Source organism: Herpailurus yagouaroundi, unplaced genomic scaffold (assembly GCF_014898765.1).
Source record: "Herpailurus yagouaroundi ecotype Mexico unplaced genomic scaffold, PumYag 355, whole genome shotgun sequence".
Classification (NCBI taxonomy): Eukaryota; Metazoa; Chordata; class Mammalia; order Carnivora; family Felidae; genus Herpailurus; species Herpailurus yagouaroundi.
The window spans coordinates 7,884,413-7,897,539 of NW_024412572.1; the positions used below are offsets into that span (position 1 = coordinate 7,884,413).

The following is a 13,127-nucleotide window of genomic DNA, read 5'->3' on the forward strand; positions in this document are numbered from 1 at the left end:
TGCTTTTTAACCTTTGACATTTTCTTTAGCCCCTTCAGCAAATAGATCTGATGCACATTTGAAACTTCTCCCCTGTTTTCCCCAGTTCTGACGATTGGCCCCAGCTCCATATTGGGTAAGATGTTATGGTGTGAGCCGGGCTGCTGCGTCTTATGGCTTGGCTTGGGCTACGTGTTGGGGACAGGTTCCCTAGCTGGCCAGTGAGCTCCGAGTGATGACATGGCCAGAGTCAGCAGGCAGGCAGAGCATTAGCAGTCCATGCGGCCTTCTGAGGCATGACCTTGTCTCTTAACAGGCAAGAAATCTTTACTGTGTCAGAATAAATACAAGCAGGAGTGTCTCCCAAACGGCCCTTGGAAAAGCTGGAGCATCTTCCATCAGTTATACTTGTCTCTGTGTCCACCTCCCTCCCCCACCACAGCCCACCCGAAACCCCTGCAGCTTAGCACTTAATCTGCAACTTAAGAAAAAAAAAAAAGAATCTGTGCCTTATTCTGAAGCCAGTGAAGTTTTGGGTGTACTCTAGGCAAAAGCAGTGGGGAAAGTGGCTAGAGAGTTTGTGTTTATTTTATGCCCCAGCCCCTCCTGTCGGAGCTCCCTGGGGGGATTAGCAGCACAGAGAGGGAAGCCTGGGCTGGCTGCATGGGAACAGAGGGGCTGGCAGGACAATGAGGGGAGGGGTTGTGTTGGACTTACCCTGGAGCTGGGGTGGAGGTCGCGGAGTGCAGAGACTGCTGGAGGGACAGTGGAGTTTTAAAATCACACCACAGAGTGATGGAGGTGTTCTAAAGTGGGATGGTAGTATGGTTGCACAGCTGTATAACTGTACTAAAAATCATTGAGTCATATATTTAACAATGGGTGATTTTTATGGTATGTAAATTATACCTCAATAAAGCTGTTTTTATAAAAAAGAATAATACCAGCATGGAAACCCAGGCCTTTCAATGCCTCCCAACATCAGCTGCTTGTTGCTCTTTTATACCTTGCAAATGAAGGGGAGGTTAGATAGGTGGAGGGAAAGGGGTGATGGGGACAGCCAGTGAAATTTGTCAGTGACATTACACTAGGAGTTTGGGGGGGTTGCAGAGCAAAGTGTGAAGAGTTGAAAAGGGGCTTCTACGTGCTAGATCAATTCCCACCTCTTTCAAGCCATGGCTTGGGCAGTGACTTACCAAATGAAGGAAGCATGCTAGCATTTCCTTTATCCCAAATACAAACACACACAGATAGACACATAGGTACACACACACACAAACACACAGAAACATGCACAGATAGACACAGACATGCACATGGACACAGACACACATACAGAGACATATACATACATAGACACACACAGACATACACACAGATGTATACACAGACACAGACATATGTGCAGGTATATTACACAGACATGTAGACATACACACAGACGTACACACACACAGCCATACACACAGATGCACACAGTAGACATACACATAGACATATACCCACAGATACACACAAAAACATACATGCACATATACATACATAGACAAATAAACACATAGACACATACACATGCACACACTTCTCTAATTCTGCTCCATTCCTGAACTTATATATATGTATGTGTATGTGTGTGTGTATATATATATATATAATTTTTTAATTTTAATTTTTTTTTAGCAAGAGCCTGCATTTGCCACTTCTGCCAGTTTGCTTTTGCTCTTTCTTCAGCTCCATGCTCTCTGTCTCCCATCTCTATCTCTGGAAAGTAAAAGATATGGATCTCAGTTGGCAAACTCAGGAGGGAAAGAAATGCAACTTGTTTTTGCTTTCCTATAACTGAACATCCTGTCTGATTTGTGACTCCATTTGGCCTGTGGCATAAAGCTCATTCCTGTAAGTGCTCTCAGCCCCTTCCCTGTAGTTGTAGCTTAGGGCCACTGCATTATGGAGCCAAGGGGACACACTGCTCTTGTGTGGTCAGTCCACACCATTGAAGAGGACTTGTCCCTCTTGGAAGGGCCTTGGTCTTTGATCCCTGCAGGCGGTGTGGTCCCTTATTCTCCAGCATGGGGTCTCTTGATCTGTAGCTCTGGATCTCTTGTGGCCGTGCTGGGGCTGCAGGAATGGGGACACAGTGAAGATTTCAAGGCCTTTTCAAGGACACACCCCAGGGCCTCACTTATTTTTGTTTCCTTGCTGATACTTCCAGGTTTGCCATCTTGGGGTCTTTGTTTGGGGCAAGGTTGCCCAGCAGATGCCTCCTGTAGTCTTCTATATGGTTCTCAGTGCCCTGACCTATACTCTTTGAACTCTGAAGCCATGGTATGACTCCTGTTCCCTGCATTCCACTGTGTCATACCTTCCCTGGGAGAGTGCAGGCCATCAACTTAATGGGAGGAGTGCACGACGGCCAAGGGGTATTAGAAAACCCCTAAAACAAACAACCAAGCCAAACCCACACTGACTTGTAGACCAGGCTATTATTCTGCTCCCTGGATATAATGCATATGAGTGTTGTGATTTGGGCCCTCTTCTTCCCCTTTCTCTCCACAGCATCTTATGTTGTGAGGTGCCCCTTTGCAAAACTCTTTTGTCCCTTGGACATAGTTACTATCAAGTCCCCTTACTTTTTTTTTTCCTGCTTCTAGCTTCTTGTCTTCTATGGGGACTTTTACCGGTCTGTGTTCTGGCCTGTCTTATTTCCTCTTTTTGTGCTCTCCCTTTGGTGAGCCCAGCTACTTCCACAATTTCATGTTCCCTGTCTAGCTGTTTTATGCTGTTCCAGCTCTCAGCTCTTTTCTAAAGCCCGGGCTAGGATTTCCTACATTAGAGAGGCCCATAGACCAGTGCAGTGATTCCTGAAACTGGCTTGATTATTACAAACACCTGGAGAGCTTAAACTGAAAGATTCCAGTGCTTTGGTAGATCTGATTCAGATTGAGTAGTTCTGGGGCATAGTCTGGGAATATGCATTTGGAAAATCCCTCATGGGCAGGGTTGGGGAGCTAATGATCAGTCAGATTTGGGAGCTACTGGCTTTTTGGATGGAGTAAACTTTGAGTTGGCCTGATATGGGTTCATGTCTTGGCCTTACCACTTTGTATCTTAATCTGGATCTTAATGTGGAGTTGTTTATTTTAGTCTTTCTGAACCTCAGTTCCCTAGCCTGTAAAATGCAAGTAATGCTCCCTCGCGGGGTTGTGGGGAAGAATAAGGCCGACGGTGATCATGAAATGCCCAGTATGGTCTTGGCACACAGTGACATGTGCCAGGATGTCTTGCAGACACTTCAGACAAACAAGTCCAGATAGGATTTATCCTCGCTCTCATCACACAACCGGTCTCAAAAAAGAAAACAAAAGAAACCATGCAGGAATGTTGCTCCTGACCTTTGCTCTTAGCCTGGTCATTGGCTCTACGGACTGACCTTGATGTCACACGGAGTCATCCTGAACGCCTTCTTCCCCTCAACTGTGTTCATCTGAGCAGACTTCCAGAAATGGAATTTCTATTGACAATATCTCCAATTTAGCTTCCTTTCTATTTTCGAAGTCATTTGTGTAAACTTCCTGTGACTTTGTTTCTTTGTCTGTAAAGTGGGAAGAGCATAATCACAGTATCTACCTTGTGAATTGCTGTGAGTATTAATGAGACAAGACGGGTAAGGTTCTTAGAAGAGTGCCATAGTGAGGGCTCTATGCTGGGCAGTGGTGGTATTGTTACCCTCATGCCATTGTCAGCATTCCAGCCTGTGCCATTGTGGCCTTTTGCCTAGACTATTGCAATAGCCTTTTGCCTTGTATTCTACCTCCAGAACCTGCTTCTATGGGTCCATCTTATGCTCCTTCAGTCATTTGACAAACATCCATGCCCAGAGCCAGGCACAGTGTTTGGGATATTTCAAGAGGCAGACAGGAAAGATAAACATGTACAGATGTTTGCAAATCGTGAAAGGTCTTATAGGGGCTCAAAGTGTCAGGGAGGAAGCAATGATTTGTTTTGCTATTGGGAAGAGAAGAGGGAAGGCTTCACATGGGAGGGCATATTTGAGTTGCCTCTCCCAATAAGAGGTGATTTCCAGGCCAAAAGAGGCAGTTTATGTGCTGCCAAAGCGAGCACCAAAAGAGGCATTTCAGGCTGAGGTGTACACATGTGCAAAGGCCCTGTGGCTGTGCCCTTTATAACTAGAGTTTCAAGTGAATGAGGAGAGCCAGGAGAGGGGGTCTTCCTGGCCCATGCCAGCAGTTGAACTTAACTGCAGGTGATGGGAAGATCCTGAAGATTTTAAGAGCAACAGAGGACTGGGTCTGGGAGTCTTTTTGAGAAAGTGTGCTTTCTTTTTTTCTTTTTGAGAAAGTGTAAGGAAAATGGCTTGGATAGAGACTTCACTATTTGTAAAGAAAAAAAGAAACTGCAGAAGTTCAGATGATAGTGACAATAGGGATAGAAAGGAGGGTGGTCGATTTAGGAGGTAAGCCTCCCCAGACTTGTGATCAATTGGATATTGTAGATGAAGCAGAGAGCAGAGTCCTGGGATGGTGATGTGTCTTTAGCCAGGAGGACTTCACATTTAAGGGGAAGGGACTGAGGGATGCAGTCTGAGCTTTGTTAAGTGAGAAGCTCATGGAACACACACATGGAAATGTCCAATAGGCAGTAGATACTGGTTAGAGGCTCAGGAGGCAGTTGGGGCTGAAGAGGGAGGAGTGAGGGCATAGATGGTAGGAGAAGCCACGGGCGTGATTTGGAGCATTTCAGGCTGGACCCTGGACTCCCAGGCTGCAGCCATGAGGTAGACAGAGGGAGGGGAGCCCCAGAGGGTATGACAAAGATTCAGCCTGTGAGGTAGGAGGGAAACCAGAGAGAGTAGAGTTTTAGAAGCAAAGGTCAGAAAGTTTACAAACATAGAAGAGAGACTGGTTGCTGGCTCAGGCTTGTCTTTCTGGCAGTCCAGGAATCCCAGGAGGACTGGCCTGCTTTGTGGGGGAAGCTGAGCTCAAGGCCCAGCATAAGAGGAGAGGACGTAGGCTGGCATCTGTAGTCTCCCCCAGGCCCTGAGATAGTAGGTGCATAATGACTGTTCATTGAGCTTCAGTGTCGTGCCAGAACATGGTCCCTCAATCATGTAGGTTCCCCTAAGATGAAGCTCGAGAATTCCCCCAGTACTTTCATGGTGTGGTCCTATATTTTAAATAAGGAGCTGCTATTTCAGAGTCCTGCTCTGAGAAAAGCAAAGGAGGGATGATGGCAACAGCAGTGGTTTTCGGACCTCGGTGGGTGAGGATCCTATGGAGAACTGGTTAGCATGCAGACTCCCAGGCCCTGCCCCAGAGACTCCCATTCCATGTCTGGAGTGGGCCCCAGAGTCTTGTCCACAGTCATCCCCCCTCCTCTGTGACCTGGTGTGGGGGACTGGGGACTGGCCTCTGAGCTTGTCATCATAGGGTGGACCCTCCTGAAGCTCGCCCTCCTGACAGCCCTCTCTGGGACACGTTGGCTGCTGAGAGGTTTCCCACTCTGTTGGGTTCAAGAACAGACTGTTTAACGAAGCACGCTGGTGCTGTCACAGAATTAGCAGAGTCTTCCTTTCACACACCCTGGCAGACTCACATCTGCGCTTATGGTTTTCCCTTCCATACATCCTCCGTCATCCTCTCCTTTCTCCTGTCTCCTTAATATAACCCCCACTTATTTTTCTAGCACTTTGCTTTCTTCTCCTTCCGAGAGATGAAAAGTATTCCGGTACAGAATTTTTTTTGGCTCTTTCTCTCATTATTTAAAGAAAAGTCTGTTTTATGCTCCACCTAACATATACTTTTGCACCCAAATCCATCATCTTTGTTATCTTTTCCTCATGTTAGTAAAGGATAATGAAACCGAACTGGCCCATGACACGACATTTCTCTCTGTGTTATTCACAGTCTTGTTACTGGCAATGCCACCTGCTATGCAGTACATCATTTATAATATAGCAGCTGTAAACCTGTTCCACCAATAGCTGTTACCCAGTAGGTGTATTGTAGGGTGTCTGTTGAATAACCTCAGCGAGTGGGGTGAACTCATTGTGTGTGGAAAACTCCCAGTTCTCTCAAACCCTGAAGTCCACAAAGATTTGGCTTGGGTTGAAATATTAAGAGAATATATTTGGCATTTGACCTTGTGCAAAGAACAGTGCTGTGTACTTTCTGGAGCAAGAGCCAGGCTCTCTGCGGAGGCGGAGAGGCCAGAAAAGGAGTTGTTTTGGGGCTGGGCTTGCCATCTCCATTGCAGACTAGAGTGAGCTCAGGGGGATGGGTTTGTGAGAGGTACTTGAGCCACATTAGGAAAAAGGTTGGAATGTCAGATTTCCTCACTTCCTGCTGTAAAGTTGGGACAATGATGAGAGTTGGCGTCATAGGCTGGCCGCGAGGGTTAAATGAGTTAATGTATGAGAAGTGCTTAGAACAATGCCTTGGCACAGCAAATGGGTGTTGTCCTTTAGAACTCAAAACCAGAGGCTGAAAGCCATCCCCTCCATCTGGTTCCTTGGGGTAAGTCAGGATCAGTGGCACTTCAGGCTAGCTTTTGTTTCAGAAGGGCGAGAGAGGACACCCAAAAGCCCTCGTTTCTAGCAACTCTAATCTGGCAAGATGGACGTGTGTCTGCACATGCCTCAGCCTCATCGTCTACTGCACAGGGAGGAGAGTGGAGATGCATTCATGGTGAAAGACAAGCCCTGAAGGGAGAGCCCTGGGTGGCCTGTGGGGGACCCTATCCCCCACCCCCACAGGTGTCTTGTGCCTGGAACAACCCTGTGTCTGTCTCTTCCCAGTCATAGCTTCGGGAGCCGGGGTGTGCCTGAGCACTGTAGAGTGGAGGTTTCCACAATCCCCAGGCAGGCTGGGCTGAAGGCACTCTGCAGGGTCTTGCATTTAGGCCACAAGTTCTGAGATGAGTCCAGGACCTACCCACCAGGCTCCCCGAGACCTGGGTGGCCCCAAGTCAGAGCTTCTACTTGAGAAGTGAATAAAAATGCCAGTTCAGGGGGCCCCTAATCTCTCTGCAGTGAGCTGTGATTTCTTGTATCATCAGGTTTGTCTAAGAGTGAGGCTTTCATGCTTCAACAAAATGCAATTTGTTATTGCTACCTTGTATGTGTCATCTTAATGCCCCAGACTTACACACTTTGCAGAAATACTAGGGTTGTAAAATACACCAATAGATAATTGCAGGTAATAAGCCACATAGCTTCTGCATCGTATGTGAATCGTCTCTGTGCTGTGTGGTGAGAGGGAGCAGGGTTGGGGGGTGGCAGCAGTGTATAGTCTGTCTTTGGATGAGAGAATGAGCACGATACCGTGCTTCCTCTGAGGCGCTCATTGATTTGGTCAGGGTGGGACCTGGGCATGGGTATGTCTTAAAAGCTATTCTGGAGCCAGGGTTGCAGGAATTGACCTGGGAAGAGAGATCTGAACTGCATGGCCTTAGGTCAGCCCCTTAACCTTCCTATTTGTGTCTCTTCCGGCGAGTGGGAGTAATAACACTTGCTTAGTCATAATAATCGCCCTTATTGAGTGATCCCCAGGTGCCAATGCTTTGCAAACACTATTCCTAATCCCCACAGCAATAAATTATAATATCTATTTACTTCTTTACTTGAGGGTAGAGAATTTTTCCCTTTTGTTTGCTGCTCTATCCCCAGCGCCTTGCGCGGTAACTGGCATATGTCAGGCTCTTGATAAATATTTGTCGAGTGAATGAATGAACCCTGCCAGGTAGTATCCCTTTATTTCAGATGAGGAAATAGTATCTCAGAGAAATAAAGTGACTTGGCGAGTGAGTGGCAGAGTTGTAATTTGAACTCAGGACTGTATGAGAGCATTGCCTGGGCTCTTTGCTCTGTTCTCTGGAGTATGTAGGGTTGCTGTGAGCATAGAATGAAGTAGGTGTGAAGATGTTTCAAATATTAAGCACTCTGTAGCAGTATTAACAGGTATTTAAAAAAACAAACTTGGTTCTGTTTCAGAATAAATTTGGTAAATGCTGAGAGAACTGAAGTTAAATTAATTTGTTGTGAGACTTCTTGGAGTCCTTAACATGATAACAAGTCACTATTTAGTGCTTTGAGTATTTTAATGCATTTAAGAATCTTAAAAACCCTAGTTATTATCCCATTTTACCGATGAGGACACAAGCTCTGAGAATGGAAATAATTTGTGCCTTGAAGCGTAGCTGCAAAGTGAAGACTGTCTTGTAGACAGTTGTGTGGACACAGGCAGTTACCTGCGTGTGTGTTCTTAACCATTGTGCTACAGCAGCCTCCCTGTGAGTTAAGGTGCCTCTAGGCTCCCTGGACTTTCCCAAACCATCCCAAACTACAGACAGTTTGAGGAGTGGTGTCCCTTGGAACACACCATGGTGAATGCTGTACTCAATCAAGTAACTCAGTGGTTTAAAACCACATGCAGGAGAAAACCCTCACCCCAAGGATGGATGCCGTTGGGAGAAAGGACAGAGCAGGGAGCAGGATGGGGCACACTGCAAGGCCAGTGCAGCAAAGGAGGCCAGCAAAGCCCACCTGGTGGCTGGGTCAGGGACTCGGCATTTCCGATGGGATGGCAAGTTCACTGATAGAGTTGTGCTTACTCTGTCTTAAACCCTCGGGTGCCTGGGGCAATTGTTTGACTCAGTGTTTCCTCACTAAATATTTCCGAGGAGGAAGCATTGTCTGCTCTGCATTTGCCAGAGGATGGGGTGAGAGGAGATGATGCTTTGAAGTCTAAGCATGTTGACACCTCTTGCTTCATTTTTATCCATCTGTATTCATTTTGGGGGGAAAATGTTTCATACGGATTCACACCCTGGGTAATGGAACCCCTTTCATGTATCAAACTCCTTTTAACGTAAGTATATTTGAAGAAAGTCTTTCTGGAATATAAAATACAAATCCCTGGATCTTTAAAAGAAAATTCTCAAAATACTCCCATCCTTTTTCTGGGACTGTACAGTCACTGGAAACTTCAATTATTAAAACTTCTGTAATACCGTAAAACCATTGAGAGAGTGAAGGAAACTCCAAATGACCCCAGAACACTGTGACCTGAGAGGGTCTTTGGGCATCATTTTCATACACCATCCCTGTTGGGGTGTCTCTTGCCCCCGTACCAGCCCTTTCAGTGTGCTGTTCCCTCTCTCCTGGGAGTGTGGAAACTGGATAACCACATCCATTATAGTTATGTACAAAGTAAGAGTAAATAGATTCTGATTTAGGAATGCATTAGCTTTAATTTGTGGATTTTATACAATTGATTTTGGCTTCTCAGAAGCCTTTTTTCCTCTTTATTCCCTTTGTTCTTACTGATTTCTGTATGATTGAAGTTGTTGGATTAGTGCCTTTCAACTAATAAGAATAATAATAGCACCATCCACACTCATGTAGCCACACTTCCATTGCTGCCACTGCTGTATGTATGTTACAGTGTTAACTCATTTAGTCCTCTCAATAACTCCATGAGACCTCTATTATTATGATTATAATCATCCCATTTTAAAGATCAGGGAAATGAGACACAGAGAAATGAACTAGCTTGCCCCAGGAGTGTGGATCCTTAATCAGTGCCCTTAACTGCTGTGCCCTTTGGCTTCCCTAAGGTGGATAAGGGAGAGGTGTTTTGCCCATAATATGCTCCTTTTAATTACTGGGGGCTCAACTAGAACACCTATAACATATGTGATGATCTTTTATTTTAAATGTTTATTTAAATTTTTTGAGAGAGAGAAAGAGAAAGCAAGCAGGGGAGGTACAGAGAGAGAGAGAGAGAGAGAGAGAGAGAGAGAGAGAGAGAGAGAGAGAGAATCCCAAGCAGGCTCTGTGCTGCACAGAGCCTGATGCGGGGCTTAAACCCACAGACAGTGAGATCATGACCTGAGCCAAAACCAAGAGTCAGACGCCTAACCGATTGAGCCACCCAGGTGCTCCTATATGATGATCTCTTTACCAAGGGTTGTCAGAGGAGGAGGGACAATGAATGTAGGGAATAAGCGCCTCAGGCTGTATGTGTTTGTGAAAGTCTTAAGGGCATGGCACCCCTGGTTGGTGCCATTTGGTAAGTGTGGGAGGTGGGTGAGAAGAAACTCATTTGTGTCCATTGCTGCCTGAGCAAAAGACTGGCTATGAGACCCGAATTCTTTCAAGGATCCCTGAGTCACATTAGCTGAGACCTTTAACCAAGTAGGCCTTGAAGCCTCCTCCTAAATAGATGAGAACCTCAGGTTGGAGCAGAGGACCCAGAATCAGCCTGACTTCCTGACACAAGCTTAAAACCTGAATGAGCCTTCTTGGGGACCAAGTCAGTCCCTTGAGCAGTCTTGGGGATTGTTTGGGGAAGCGTTCTAGAGAGCTAGAAGGGCCTGCATTTGAATGAGGAGCTCTGTTGGGACCCTGGTCAGTATAGTCTGGTGGCTGGGCCAGCAGAATCAGATGTAGGGGACCTCAAGGGCACCCAACCTCAGATGAGAGCCACATCCCTTTCATGGGTGTGGCTTCATGGGATACACCTGAACACTCCAGGCCCCTTGGGAGATGGGTAAACATAAAGCCACAGCCTAAACCTGGTAGTGTGATGACGGTGAGAGAGCCCCAAGTTTGGAGTCACTGACCTGGGGTCTAGCTCCCATTTGGCCGCCAACTAGTGGCATGGCCTTATCACTTTATTTCCCTGGCCTTTAGATTTCTTGGTAGTGACATAGGTAATAGCTTGTACCTCACAGAGTCACAGCAGATTCAAATGAGAGGATGTATATAAATGCTCTGTAAAATGCAAAGTGCCATATAAACGTAGCTGCATTATCACAGTAACTATTGTTATTAAAACTAGTCAGATATAGTCGGTCTCTGATACATTTACTCCCTTTTTTCTGGTATGTTCCTCTGTGAACCTTTTCCTTTAGCCTCCTCTCAAGATAACTTAGAGATGCAAAAGAACTAAAAAGCCAAGTTCCAAATTTAGTTCCTGACCTTTCCAAGATGGATGGTGAGCGGTATGGCCATAACCTGTTTGTGCTGAGTGCAGCTGGGCTGTTGGAGCCTGGGAAAGGCAAGCGAGGGGACAGCTGTCATATCCTTGACTGGGCTGGGGCCTGGAACCCCTCACCCTACATGTAGGGAGCCCCTTGCTGGGGAGCTCACTGGGTGCTCGTTGTGTTTGCTCTTTGGGGCTAGTTTAACTTGGGCACAGGTGAGTGTGGCGGGCGAGTAGTTCCTTCAGCACCGTCCTACAACTTGTAAAGCCTTCCAAAATACAGGGCAGAGATGACAGGAGAACACTGGAGTTTCTGTGCTCCAGGACACATCATCAGCAATATGGCCTGGGAAGGGCTCTCTCTCTAGTGCCTTCAAGTCCTTAGGGACTGGGTCAGACATTGAGAATAAGGACAGATGTCCAGGAGGGGACCTCGTGAGCTGAATCGGGTCTTCTGCAGATTGGACCACAGTGCTGTGGGATTTGTGGTCAGGTTAGGTCTTCACAGGCTCAGAGAGCACGGACCTCAGAGCCACCTGTGCTTGTGGGTGGATTCTGGTTGTACAGGCAAGGGCAGTGGCTAGTCTGCCTGAGAGCTGGGCTATGTTCACAGGTCAAATGCAGTTGGGTTTGAGTTGTGGCAGCTGGCAGGGTTGGAGAAGAAGTAGATGCCAAAGGGAAAGGCACAGGAACATGTGTCATCTTAGTCTGCAGGCTGCCACAGGCCCACTTTGCTAGCCTACTTGGTGGCTGAATTCTGGGATGACTCCCAGTGCCCTGCAGCCTTGCACAGTCAGTCCTGTCCCCATGATTGTGGGGCTGTCCTGTGATTAGGACAGGAGAGCATGACTGTGGTGGGGCATGCTATCCCACATAGTGGCATTAAGAAAGGGGCAAAAATGGAAGGACGGAGGTCTAATCTAGTTTGGTGACTGGGCCCTTCCTGATGAAAAGATTCAGAGTACAGGAGAGTTTGATGTGTGGGATATTTTCTGTTGTTGGTTTCCATGAAGGAGGGACCCTGTAGCAAGCATCTGAGCATGACCTCTAGGAACTGAGAGTGACCTGATCTGATGGCCATCAAAGAATGAAATTCTGCCCACAGTGTGAATGAACTTGCAAGAGGACTCCCCTGTCTGTCACTGCCCTGATTTCATCCTGAGCAGAGAACCTGGCCCCTCTGTGTCCAACCAACAGCACTGTGAGCTGTCAAATGCATTTTGTTTCAAGCCACTAAGTTTGTGGTCATTTGTCATGCAGCAGTAGAAAACCCTCAGTTCCCTCCCACACTTATACCTGGGCATTGCTGGGCTTGAGCCGGTCTCTGCCCCTTCACTGAGGGGCTTCTGCTCACATTGTTGTTCCTCTGCTTTGCCTGGCTAAATGCAGCTGGCCCTTGATGTCTCAGCCCAGATACCTCCACTTTATGCACTTGTCCTCTGGCTGACTATTATGTATCCTCAAGGCTCCTATTGGAAGTCACTTTTTGTAGGAAGCTTTCTCTTCTCTTTCACAGCTCCATAAGATTTTCTAGATTCAGTAGCCTTATGCATGGTTTTGCTTTCTGCGGTTTCAGTTACCTACTACAGTCAACCAAGGTCAGGAACAGATGATCCTCCTTCTGATGTAACGTCAGAAGGCCAGCAGTAGCCTAGCACTGTATTGCAATGCCTATGTAATTCATTTCCCTTCATGTCATCACACAGGCATTTTATCATCTCACGTCATCACAAGAAGGGTGAGTACAGCCCAGTAAGATATTTTGAGGCAGAGAGGCCACATTCACATAACCTATTACTGTATATTGTAATTGTTCCATTTCATTGTTAGTTTTTGTTATTAATTGCTTATTGTGCCTAATTTGTAAATTAAATTTTATCGTAAGTATGTATGTATAGGGAAAAACCTACGATCTATGGAGCTTGGTACTCTCTGTGGTTTTAGGCATCCACTGGGGGTCTTGGAGTGTCTCCCTGCAGATAAGGGGGGATGTGTCTTTTATCTAAGCACTGTTAATCTCCTGTTTATTTGTATGTGTATCTCACAGTGTTCGGTTGGTAGGGCTGCTGTAAAAAATTGCCACAAATTTAGTGGCTTAAGACAACAGAATTTTTTTCTCTCACAGTTCAGGAGGCCAGAAGTCCA

General features: G+C 46.4%; 1 protein-coding gene across 23 annotated transcripts in view; it reads left to right on the forward strand.

Annotated features, from left to right (window-relative positions):
• The window catches only part of CACNA1C (calcium voltage-gated channel subunit alpha1 C), a 761,926-nt gene that overhangs the window by 159,160 nt on the left and 589,639 nt on the right, over window positions 1-13,127 (forward strand). The gene's annotated exons all lie outside the window — the stretch shown is intronic.